The sequence below is a fragment of the Periophthalmus magnuspinnatus genome, chromosome 22, assembly GCF_009829125.3.
Source record: "Periophthalmus magnuspinnatus isolate fPerMag1 chromosome 22, fPerMag1.2.pri, whole genome shotgun sequence".
NCBI lineage: Eukaryota > Metazoa > Chordata > Actinopteri > Gobiiformes > Gobiidae > Periophthalmus > Periophthalmus magnuspinnatus.
The window spans coordinates 16,387,861-16,400,746 of NC_047147.1; the positions used below are offsets into that span (position 1 = coordinate 16,387,861).

The 12,886-nt window shown below is 40.8% G+C and overlaps 1 protein-coding gene across 1 annotated transcript in view; it reads left to right on the top strand.

The window, feature by feature from the left end:
- Positions 1-3,344: 3,344 nt before the first annotated feature.
- The window catches only part of LOC117390486 (mitochondrial basic amino acids transporter), a 222,062-nt gene continuing 212,520 nt past the window's right edge, over positions 3,345-12,886 (top strand). The window contains exon 1 of the mRNA XM_055230929.1: positions 3,345-3,356. The gene's annotated coding sequence lies outside the window, so the exon portion shown is untranslated. The remainder of the gene's footprint in view (positions 3,357-12,886) is intronic.

Genomic DNA, 12,886 nt, shown 5'->3' on the forward strand with positions numbered 1-12,886 from the left:
CTACATTTCACTCCAGTCTGTGCAGAGAGGACGGTGTTTCAGGCGACATTGACTTGTTTGCAAACCGGACATTTGTGACAGCTGCAGATAGACTTGGCATTAGCGTACTTACCCTTCCTGTGACCAACAACATTTTTCTACTGCCCAGGTGGTCTTGTGCGGCATGAGGAGAGTGGTTATGAACGAGGTAGATAGAAATGCCTGCAAAAGTTAGGTTTCCCTCTCTTCTACAGTGAGATGTGCTGTTTGAGGTAGAATTATGATTTTCCAGTAAGAAATAGTGGAGCTTCAGTTCTGTTTAGCTGTGCATATACTGAAAGGTTTTTATTCTGCACTTCTTTTAATGTACATTTTATGATGATTATGTTTTGATTTGTTGTATTGAAAAAAGACAATTGCTTGTATTTATTAACAAGGTGTCGTAACGGGTGGGGTTGGGAGGACCAAAGACGTGCAAATTTACAGTGTTTATTTACAAAATGGTGAAATTCAGTCTTTAATAGTTCATTTAACACACACGGGGAGCAGGAAGCGGGAGGCAGACCAGGCGGGAGTAGTGCAGAGCAGGGACGGGAAACCAGGACAGGATCAGGACGAGACCAAGGCAAGCCAAGCAGGGATGTCCAGAGCGGGTACGGAGACAGCCAGGGCCGGAGCACGATGGGACCAGGGACAGGGCCAGGGAAGACCCAACAGGAGTAATCCAGAGAGCGGGAGACAGGGCAGGAGACAGGAAGCAAGCTGGAGACCAAGACGGGACAGGAGGCATGGCAGAGGGGTGGACTGTACCGGAGTTGGAGCGCAGAGGCAGGAGCAGGAACGAGCGAGAGCAGAAATCTGGAAGGTGGCAAAAATCCAATGAGTAACAGGCAGACAGGTAACAAAATTGCAAAAACTAAGCTGAAGCATCACGTTGACATGCGGACGATCTGGCACGGAGTGTTTTCTCCCCACTCCTCTTATCCATGGCAGGTGGCGATGATTACCCTGATGGGACACAGGAGCCGAGAGTTCCGCCCAGCTCCAGGTTCAGGCAGGTGAGGGAGGGGGAGAGCACACAGGGAGGCAGAACAGGAGCAGAGATACACGCAATAAGGCAATGTGTTTTGGACTGAGAAAAAAGTCCAAAAAAGTAGTTAGTAGTCCAAAAAAAGTAGTCCAAAAAAGTTATTGGCGTGCACTTCACTATTAGGTTTGTGTTGCCAAAAATGCTCTACTGATGTGTATTTCATAGCTGCACATTCACCTCAGAGTTCGGCTCATGAAGCTGAGAGCAGAGACTGAGGAACAGCCAACTTTTTCTGCATGGCTTTTCAAAGAAGAACACGTTATTTATGCTAACTATTTTTAGAATTAGGCTACAAAATGTTTCCAGACATTTTCCCATTTTTGTCTGGAGAATCCTTATATTCTGAGTCTGATGGAAGGTGTTAGATGTGAAGTCAAGAGGTACATTTGAGCCTATTGTAGGATCAGTTGTCATAATTGAGAGCTGTAGTACAGAGACACAAACACTGTTGCACACTGCCCAGCATAACAGAAAACCTAACCATATCTGTTAACAATGTGAAATAATTGTGCTCTCAAAATAAGTCAAAATAAAACAGAACTCCAGTCTCCAGAATCACCTGTGGCCTCTGCTTTATCAGAATGGTCAGTGGACCTAGATCAAAGTTCTCAGATATTTGTTTTCCGTACACTTAAAGGACCGATGTTATCCAAACGGACCTTTTTGAGCTTTTATATTGTCATGCCCTCATCCAAAACGTACCTGGAGTATTATTTTGCCACAGTTACACTTATTTCATTAGGTTTACACGGTCTTCTTGCTCTGAGCCTCAGAAATTACTCTGTTTCAATTATCATGCTTCTGTAGTGGTCAGACGCAAACATTCAACACCACTACTAACACACTCACATATAGTTAGGATAGATGAAGTGTCTTGCCCAAGGATACAGTGCCAGTATGAAATGACTGGAGATGGGTTTGCCAAAGTTGTGCATACAAGTCATACACAACTGAACTCAATCTGTGTTTTTGATACAAGCAAAAAATACAAAAATGTGCAAATATCTATGTGAAGATGGCCAGGAGAATAAACAAAAGGCCCTTGTGTGGCCAACAGAGAGGACCTGGAATGACCAGCACAGCTGCCTGACAGGACCTGGGCTGTGTGTGCTTTATATGTGCTCATGTGTGCTCATATGTGCTCATATGTTTTCATGTGTGCTTTATAGGTACTCATATGTGCTCATATGTGTTCATGTGTGCTCATATGTGCTCATATGTGTTCATGTGTGCTCATATGTGCTCATGTGTGCTCATATGTGCTCATGTGTGCTCATATGTGCTCATATGTGTTTTATATGTGCTCATATGTTCTCATATGTGCTCATGTGTGTTCATGTGTGTTCATATGTGCTCATATGTGCTCATGTGTGCTCATATGTGCTCATATGTGTTCATGTGTGCTCATATGTGTTTTATATGTGCTCATGTGTGTTCATGTGTGCTCATATGTGCTCATATGTGCTCATGTGTGCTCATATGTGCTCATATGTGTTCATGTGTGCTCATATGTGCTCATATGTGCTCATGTGTGCTCATATGTGTTCATATGTGCTCATATGTGCTCATATGTGTTCATATGTGCTCATATGTGCTCATATGTGCTCATATGTGCTCATATGTGCTCATATGTGCTCATATGTGCTCATATGTGTTCATGTGTGCAGTAATGATTCCAACTGAACAAAAGATATTACCTCAAACACCTTGAATGAATCGTGTTTTAATTCTTTAACACTGTTGGCCTATGTGCTGACAGTTGACATTTAAAATAACTTTTGGACTTAAAGGAGTACACATTTTGCCCTGTGCTGGTGTTTTTGATCCTATTTAATTGACAGGCATAGGGCCTCCTGTATAAAGAGCCTACACCCTCACACAGTGCTGTGGAGGCAAGGTAGAGCTGTCTCACTCTGCTGACCTCCGCTGCCCTCCGCTGGCTACAGGAAGTGTCTCCGTGTCCAGCGTCACAAATGCTGCCAGTTGATGTTTGTCCCAGTGCTTTAGTAGAGTCTTGCAGAGACGGCCACCTCACATCCTCTTATGAGCACTGCACAGTGACCTGTGGAGGACAGCCAGGCTTAAGAAAGCCTCATTCGAGGAACTCTGGCACGGGTTTACAACCTACACACTGTGGCGAGAGGGAGCAGCAAGAACATGGCTATGCATGTGACAACCAGAGAACTACAGTATCTTATGGAGGGGTCTTCTTAAGCCTTACTCTTTCAAGCCACCACCTGTCTATGAATGGTACCCACAGGCAGTGGCACCCATGGGTGCACAGACGGTCACTCAGTAATGAGCTCAAATGGACCACAGTGTGAAGCCACACAAGGACAACTCCCACTCGTGTCATAGAGAGCAGACAGACCGAACCGGCCTGTTCACTGTACACTATGTCTCATGTATATGGCTTCATTTGGTGTGCTGTGAGGACGTATGTGTAAGTCCACAGCTCTCATCATGTTTTTACCTTCACAAGACTTGAGTGTGAGTAATTTATTTTTTTATTTATTTATCCTTATTTATACAGGGGAACCCAGTGAGAGAACTTGGGCTCTCGTTTTTCATGTGTGCCCTGTTTAAAATAAAATGCAAGCAGAAAAAAAACAAAAAAAACAAAACAAACAAGTCCATATAAAACATTAAAAACAGGAGCAGGTGTGTGTATAAAAGTTTGTTACCAGACTATTAAATTGTAATTGTTTCACCAACATGTCCAGTTTTGCTTTTCACTGCAGTGTGTTCCATTTTTGTGAAGCAAAGCAGCTAAAAGCCTCTTTCCTGTCTTAGTTCTGGTCCTTAGACTTATACAGTCATGTGATCTGGTGTTAAATGTTCCAGTATCAAAGATTAACAAACAGGAGAGGTATTCTGGCAGTTTTTGAAGTAGTCCTTTATAGATACATTTCACACAGTGTTGTTCTCTTCAAACAGACAGTGATGGCCAACCCACTTTTTCATAGAGAAAACAGTGATGAATTTCAAATCTATCACCTGTAATAAAACAAAGGGCAGAGTGAAAGAGTCGATCCAACGGTTTCAAAGCAGAGGCTGAAATCTGCATGTACCACATCCACATAATCCAGTACAGAGAGGAAGGCTGCTTGCACTATTTCTTTTCTGTAATTTATTGGGATACAATATTTGTTTCTGTAATAAAAGGATAATTTAGATTTTAAACTCTTACATAATTCTGAGATATGTTTTTAATGGATAAGTTTTTATCAATCCAAAATCCAAGATATTTTTAAGTGATGACTCTTCAATGGATGTACCATTTACTGTATAAAGATTTGTAGCTTGCACATTATTTAAATGTGTTTTAGAAAAAAATCATATACTTAACTCTATGAGTTTTTAATGAGTTGAAGCCTGCTGTGTTTTTCGTAGCCCCCTGCTGTTCCAGCTCATATAGTGGATCTAAGGACTCACACAGTATCATAGCACTAATCATCTCAGATTGTGTTGTTGTAATGGAAGCCTCCTGCTGCACTCTTCAACACAATGCCTGTGTGTATATTCACACACTGACAGCTCCACAAATGCATGTGTCATTTTACACATACATTCTATACGCCCCTTACAGTGGCCCAGCTCAGGCGTTATATTATACCAGCCTCTGTCATTGTTGTCTCTAGTGTCTGCCCTCAATACCCAGTTTTTTGTTTTTTTTATAAGAAAAAGTGGTTTTGAGGGCAGACACTCAAAACCCACTTGTTGGTTTCTGTGCAGAAACCAACAGATGGTAGCAGAATACAGCTCCACTGTGCTACTCTACACTACAGTCTTATTACTATCAGCTTCAGTCATTTTCCTTTAGGTCCAGCAGAAGCCTTCTCTGGGGAGTAGTAGTTGGAGCCATAGGACGTGTTACACTGACGCACACAGTGTATTTATGTTTGAAGCTGCATCCTCAGGACACTCCAGGCTGAGCTCTAATAGTCATCTTTTGTCTGCAGACAACAGCACATCTACACACACATGCCACACATTCTTCATCACAGATCATAACCTTTTGTACTGGTATTTGAACAACACTCAAACACAACCAAGCACAACCTACATATGTGGGTCAGCAGGTCACCAGCTCTTTAGGGGCATTTAAAGCTTTGATTTTTTTTACAAACTGAGAAATCCCAATGAGGAGGAACTGAAAACAATAGCCCTGCATATGAATGAGGCCAAACTGGAGGTTAAAAACTATTGATTGGCTTCCTATAATGGGCAGAGGTATAGGGCGTCAGATATAGCATAACACACAACTCAACATATGGTTTTGAATATAAAACAAAATTGTATTATAGTACTTCTAACAAATGAAGTAGTACATAAACACACCCTCATCTGAATGAACACTAAAGACATAAGAGTGCTGATGTCTTCTGAAGCCAATAATTAAATATTTCTTTGATAAGCCCAATGTGGTGTGCCAGGCCTCACCAAACAGTTGATTATATCGCTGAGTGGAGTTGCTCAGATACATAGCGCCCCCTGGGTCTGTAGTGGCAGGGCATCCGAGTTGAGCCCGAACACTGCTACTCTTTGAAGCTCGGGGTCAGAGCGGGTGACACAGCGGTAGGTTCATCCAACGCCAACAATTCCTCATTGAAACTTGACATAAATCTGCGCTTAGGTATTTCACATTTTCTCTTTTGCTTTCTAGAAGGATCACCAGAAAATACCCGAGAACACGACTGCTTTCCCAGACCTGTCCTGTCCTCAGATGAACCATGCTTTTGTGCCAAAAAGCTAGCCAAGTTTACGGGAGGTAAGCAGCAGGTTACGAAAGACCAACTACTCCTCATAGCTAATTCAGGCGCCTTGTATTTCCATCAAAACACTGCATTTTTCAAGCTCGGGATAATGGAGTGCTAATGGTGTTTTAGTGAGGCTTGTAGAGGCACTTGGCACGGGTGCAGGTGGAGGGAGAGAAAGTGGTAGCCTGACGGAGGATGACTCAGCGCTGCAATCAGGAACAGTCATCTCTGCTCCTGCTCGTAAAGGAAATGCATTACACACTAACTACAGCTCATTCACAATGCTCAGGTTCCCTTCACTCAAATATGCACTATTGATAGTGCGTATGAGCCGCAGTGTTGTAAAGAGTCAGACTGGATCAGAGAGTTCAGAGGCCTGAACAGAGTTCTTCCCTGACAGTAATGCAACTAGCATGCTAACAGTGCATTATTAGATGCAGACAGCACACAGCAGGCTCATTTCTATCATCAAGAGCTGCTTATACATTTTGATAAGCTACACAGAAGATTAAAGCATAGCTACTTTAATCTGGTAAATGTTTACTGTCTAAAATGTTTATTCTCTACAGGATCAATTTACATGAAACAAAGACTTATGTTTCATTTATTCAATAACATAATTTTACTGTGAGAACATTCCAGACCAAATGAGTTTATTTTCAGACTTTTAGATGTTAAAGAAATACTACTATTTTTCACACTGTTGCACTGAATTGACTGCAGGTATAATGCAGATAAATAGACAGAAGAGGGCTTTAGCAGATGTATAAATAGTTTTTGAGGAAATAGGCTGGAGCTGGCTCCACAACAACATCTATTTAAAAATAAACCATTAATTGGCTCTGGGCACAACAGGAGCTGGCTAGTTCCAATCAGAGGCACAGTCGGCTCAACCATTTCCGGCGTAATGTGATGTCAATGAAGGTTTTTCAGAGTCGCACTAAAATCAATAATATAGACCGATCAGGCAGTGGACAGAGAGCTGCAGATGGATAACACTGACAATGTGTTACACACTTTACAAATGTGAGAAAAACTTCAGCAGAGGACACTTCTGTGTTTACAAAGAGTCTTCTGGTGAAGCTTGCCCTGCATTTGTAAAGTGTTTAACATGTTGTCAGTGACATCCCCCTGCAGGTCCACTGTCTGATCTGTCAGGATTGAGTGATTTTAGTGCGACTTTGCATAAACTGTCCAGACATTACATTATGCCAGAAATGCCTAAGCCGGAGTGCCTCTGATTGGAACTAGTCAGCTCCTGTTGTGCACAGAGGTAAGCGGCAATTACAGAAGATTTGAAACAATTGAAACAGAGCTGACTGAGCGAGCCAAACTAAACTGTACTTATTGGAAAGAGGGCTTCTACCAACAGCACTGACAATGGAATTAGTGGTACCATTTTATAATAATTTAATACACTTAATACACTTTAATCAGCCTTAATAAATCGTAACGAATAAATTGTTTATTAAGAACTACATCATTAAAGTTTCAGTATTAAGTGTTAGGGTAGGTCTATTAATTAAGTAACCTGGAGGATAACCAGTTCAATCATGGCTTTAGGTCCATACTGCTGCATACCTGAATCAAAGTCACCATCCCACCTGGCAAAATAAGTGAGTGTAGCAAAATATTTTTTATCAGAGATGGGACGAGAAAGCACCGACATGTGTATGCAATGATCTTGTGAGATTTTTATGCACAAATCTTTACATTTGGGAGAAAGAGCTATGCACGAGTGAGTCACATCTCTTGAGAAACAGTAGTAAAAAGTAGAACAATATGACAGCAAACATATCAAATTTAATTGTTCTATTGTTCAAAATTTCCTGGGAGAGGACCGTTAGACCTTTACTATTTTCTTTAAAGTAAAACCCTTGTAGACCCCTGATATCCCATTCATTTTCGGTACCATGTGTAAGTTGAAGCTGCCCCTCTAAACGTCATCCAGTCTCGTCTTTCCAAAGTGGGTTAAAGTTTAATCGGAGAAAAGACCTGTGCTACCTCTTAGCCCAGCGTGCTCAACAAACTTCAAGCATGTAATTAAATACAAAATTCCAATAATAAATCTATAGGATAAAACGATTGTGCTTCATTTTTCCCCCCCTTGGCCGTCATCCATCACTCTCACTACGATTCGCTTAAACTCTTTCCCACCTTCTTTGGTTCAAGTACAGAATGTTCATTGTGGCCAGACAAAACAGAACATTTTTCCTCTCTCTCTTTCTCTCTCTCCCTCTGTCTCTCTCTCTCTCTCTCTCTGCCGCATTCACAGTGTCAGCTCGGGTGAGAGAATAAGCTAAATCCCCCCTCCCCGCTTCCCGTGCCTTCCCCGCCCCCCATCTCCCCTCTCTCTGTCTGACTCACTGCTAGTGGTCCTTGAATGAGCTTCCCTATGGGGTTTGATTTACAGTACTGTTAACACTGAAGCATACACTATTCCGAGAGGGTTATGGTTATGTATGAATCCAGATGTGTTGGTACTTTTATGTTTTGGAACTTAAAAAATAATATACGCTGCAGTTTGGTTTTCAATTTTCCTTGTAAGTACTTTAGTTTGACTCTAGTGCCTTATGCTAACAAGAAAAAGTTAAGTAAGTTGAAGTGACAAATTAGCAGCTTGGCTAATATCAACATAATGATACTTCGCCAGATTTGTAGTGACAATGTAAGCACCAAAATAATGGGAATAAGCAAAAGGTGAATGTAATTTTGATGAACTTCCAGGTTTAAGTTTATTTTAAAATATTTTCTATCTAAAACGAGTTTGTGAAACCAAGTAGTTAGGTCCCATACATTATTCAGTTTTGTTCATTTAAAATTTTTGGTATTTCTTAAAATGCCGTTTATGTCCTCAAAGATATCACTAAATAAACCATACAGCAGAGGGCGCAAGGCCTGAATATGTGCTGCAGTGAAAAAGAAAGCAGTTTGTCACAAGTTAAATAATAACTAAACAAACAAATAACAACTGTATAGGCTTTAAAACACAAAGCAGCCTAATGGATTAGATGGACGAGTAAATATAGACACTTTCTTTTTTTCTCATGTTAATCAATTGCAATTTTGAAAAACTTGCACATTTTGAAAAACTAGTATCTGAACAGAAGCTTAGGTGGTCAAACATTTGGAACAGTTCTCATCAGTTGACACAGCTCTGATTCACAAACACACATGATTGATGGAATCAGCTTATTTTTTCAACACTACAGGTCTGTTCACACATGATAAAGAACATTAGCCCAAACACACTTTCAATATAGAAATTCAAACATAAAGGACTGAGCACCTAAAATGTACCAGCAAAGGATTTACACATGAGCCAAACAGGGAGGAGGACTGAGGCTGCATGAATATGCAGATGATACAGATAATGGCCACACTTGTACCCTATAAGGCTCCTATAGCCCTATAAGCCCCCTCCCTGCACTTATGGGAAAAAATATTCATACACAGAGTTCCAATTATTTCCAGAATATTAACCTGATGACATTGTTTCAGTTTGCCACAGAGGAAGGCACATTCTACATCACATGCAGATGACAGATGGAGGGTTCAGGAGAATGAACACATCAGACTGAGCTGGTGTGGTGATGTGGACATCATTACAATTTAATTGAAAACCTGAAAAGCTGTGGCTGTGCTGCTTCTGCTGTTACACTAATGCAAAGTTACTTCTCCCACAGAACTCAAAGAGTTGTTTTTTTTTGTTTTTTGTTTTTTTGTAATGGTTGTTCCTCTGACAGTAAAAGTTTAGTATGCCGTCGCTTTTGTTTTCTGTTTTTATTAATGATTTACCAGTGACTGTGAAAATGCATGAAACAAAAGTAACACTGTTTTGTCTAGAGAGCTGAACTTAGTGTACAAGTAGGCCAGGAAACAAGCTAGTGCTTGAAAATTAACAAAACTAAAACTATGATAATTGGCTCAAAACAAAAATGAGATTTAAAATGAAACGTTGCTGGGGAGAATATACAACAAGTAGTCAAAACTAAACTGCTGGGTCTGGTTGCTGACAATAGCCTGTCTTATACACATAAACACTACTGTAAACAAAATGGATCGCTGTAACTCAAAAATGCTGTCGCTATGTCAAATGTAACACATTATAAATAATAACAAAGTCTTCAATATTATGTCCCTTGTCCTGTTGTTCTGAAGTGTGGTCCTCTGTATCTCAAAAAACACAATTACGATTACTAATGGCCACCTAAGTGCACCTCACCCCAGAACCAAGTTCATGAAGAAAACCATTCTGTACAGATCGTATCTACTTGGAACAGTGTTCTCATTAATTTCCACCATCTTAAAAACAAACAATTATTTCAAATGTATCTAAAATGTCATATGTTAAATTAAACAAAATGTTGAGTAAATGTGCACTTCAGATTCATTTGAATTCTACTGTGATTATTTTGACGAAATCCATCCATTTTCAAAAAATCAAATGTAATGAATGTATATTTGTAATGATAAAAAGGAGATTTGATCATTTATATTTCAGTGGGTCCATGAAGAGCAGCTGACTGCTCTCAGCTAATGGGATCCAAATGAATAAATAAATAAACAGTATATACACAGTGTAAATTTTATGACACACACACACATTACTTATTCCTAAATGAGTGTTGATATATCAGATTTTTCTTCAGCATAAATTAATGAATGAATTTATTTTATTATTATGTTTTGCATACAGATATGCTGAGCCCTTTAATGGCCTTATAAGACACCATGAATACAATACAATACAATACAATAGACCAGCTGCCAGATGTGTGTTACAAACACCATTTGACTCTTAAATAAGCTTATTTGCTGCTTCATTCAGGCTTTACAGAGAAATGATGCCAACTTATAGACTTTAAAATTAAACAACCGTTTCATCTTGTCGTCGTCATTACACCAGAACATATCAGGGCGAACACTGAGTGAACATTTATCATTCATCATTATTCATCATAAAATGGACAATACAAAAAAAGAATTGCTTCACTTTCCACTTCTCCCAACTCACATAAACCACAAAGTCTTTCTTCTTCAGGGGCTTGAGGAAACCTCCCAGTTTCTAAGTCCAGGGGAAGGATCCCTGTCACAGCTGTGCCTCAGCAATCTCTGATTCCTACTCAATTGTGCTCTGACATAAAATTCAATCTTAAACGTATCTTTTAATTGAATATATGTCCACAACTTGGGTTAAGCCATGATTCCATTCAGCCACTGCTCTCCATAACTGGACACCAGGTTTGCTCTTATTCTGTTGACGCTGCATGGCAAATTGTTATGGAATGCATACTGAAGCTGTGCTTCAGCAAAAACAGCTTGTACCTCTGCTGCCCAGGGTGACTTGGGTTTACTCCACTCGAAGATCTTTTTAGATACTCTATTATCAGGCAGATTAATAATCTGATTCCCAATCTGACCATGTCACACTTTCTTTGGATTAAACCAGGGGCCCAGCTCATATCACCCTGTGCTGCGAAAAGTGGGACAAACTTGTGCACTCCCAGAAAACAGTGGACGGCCCTGTTTTCCATACTGTCCAAGGCTGAACACTGTCTGGCTCCCCACACACCAGCAGCAAAGTTTAGAAAAGGAGATACACAGGCCTCAAACAACTTAGAATATGCTTCATATCCGAGATCTTTACACATTTTCACCTTGTTAATCACAGAATCTAAAGCTTGTCTGGCTGAATCAGCAAGGATTTTTACCCCACTGTCAAAAATCATAAATTAATCAAATCTGAACCCCAGATATTTGTACTGAGGGACATATTAAAGATTTACATTTCCAAATGTAAGGACATTTCTGCTTTGTGGAGATGTCTTTTTTCTGAAGTGCATTATTAGGGTTTAGCTTGATTTATGACTCCACCTACAGCACCACTGTAACACCTTTAACATTGACTGTAAGTCCTCTTCTGTTACAGCCAGGAGTGGAACATCATCAGCGTAGAGCAAAATGCCCACAACAACCATGTGTCCATATGTAATACCAATGTCCAGCTGTTTGAATTCAAGAGCCAAGTCATTTATGAAGAGCAAGAACAGGCTCAGAGACAAAACATCCCCTTGTTTAACACCAGTGGGTATAAGGAACCACTCTGTCTGTAGATCATTCACTTGAACACATCCCACACAGTCTGCACACAGGGACTTTAATGCTCCATAAAATCTCCCATCAACCCTGACCAGAAGAAGTTTCAGACACAACATATCCCTAATAACCCAATCGAATGCTTTCTTAAAATCAACAAAATAAACAAAATATTTGAATAAAATATTGTAAAGTCTACAAATTGCTTATATGGGCATTCTATAAATGTTTTTTTTTTTTTTTCAAAAATGTTTGAATGGCGTATATAGTTTGGGACAAAAACACAACTCTTCCTCTCCCAAACTCAACTGTGTAAAGTGTGAACCCCAAAGCCCGACTGCACTAAACCAGTGAGAGAAGGATAGAGAGACGGACCAAGAGAAGGACCGAGAGAAGAACCGAGAGAAGGACCAAGAGAAGAACCGACAGAAGGACTGAGAGAAGGACAGAGAGAAGGACAGAGAGAAGGACCGAGAGAAGGACAGAGAGAAGAACTGACAGAAGGACCGAGAGAAGGACAGAGAGAAGGACCGAGAGAAGGACCAAGAGAAGGACAGAGAGAAGGACCGAGAGAAGGACCAAGAGAAGAACCGACAGAAGGACCGAGAGAAGGACCAAGAGAAGAACTGACAGAAGGACCGAGAGAAGGGCAGAGAGAAGGACCGAGAGAAGGACCGAGAGAAGGACAGAGAGAAGGACCGAGAGAAGGACCAAGAGAAGGACCGAGAGAAGGACCGAGAGAAGGACCGAGAGAAGGACCGAGAGAAGGACCGAGAGGAGGACAGAGAGAAGGACCGAGAGAAGGACAGAGAGAAGGACCGAGAGAAGGACCGAGAGAAGGACCGAGAGAAGGACCGAAAGAAGGACAGAGAGAAGGACCGAGAGAAGGACCGAGAGAAGGACCGAGAGGAGGACAGAGAGAAGGACCGAGAGAAGGGCCAAGAGAAGAATCGAGAGA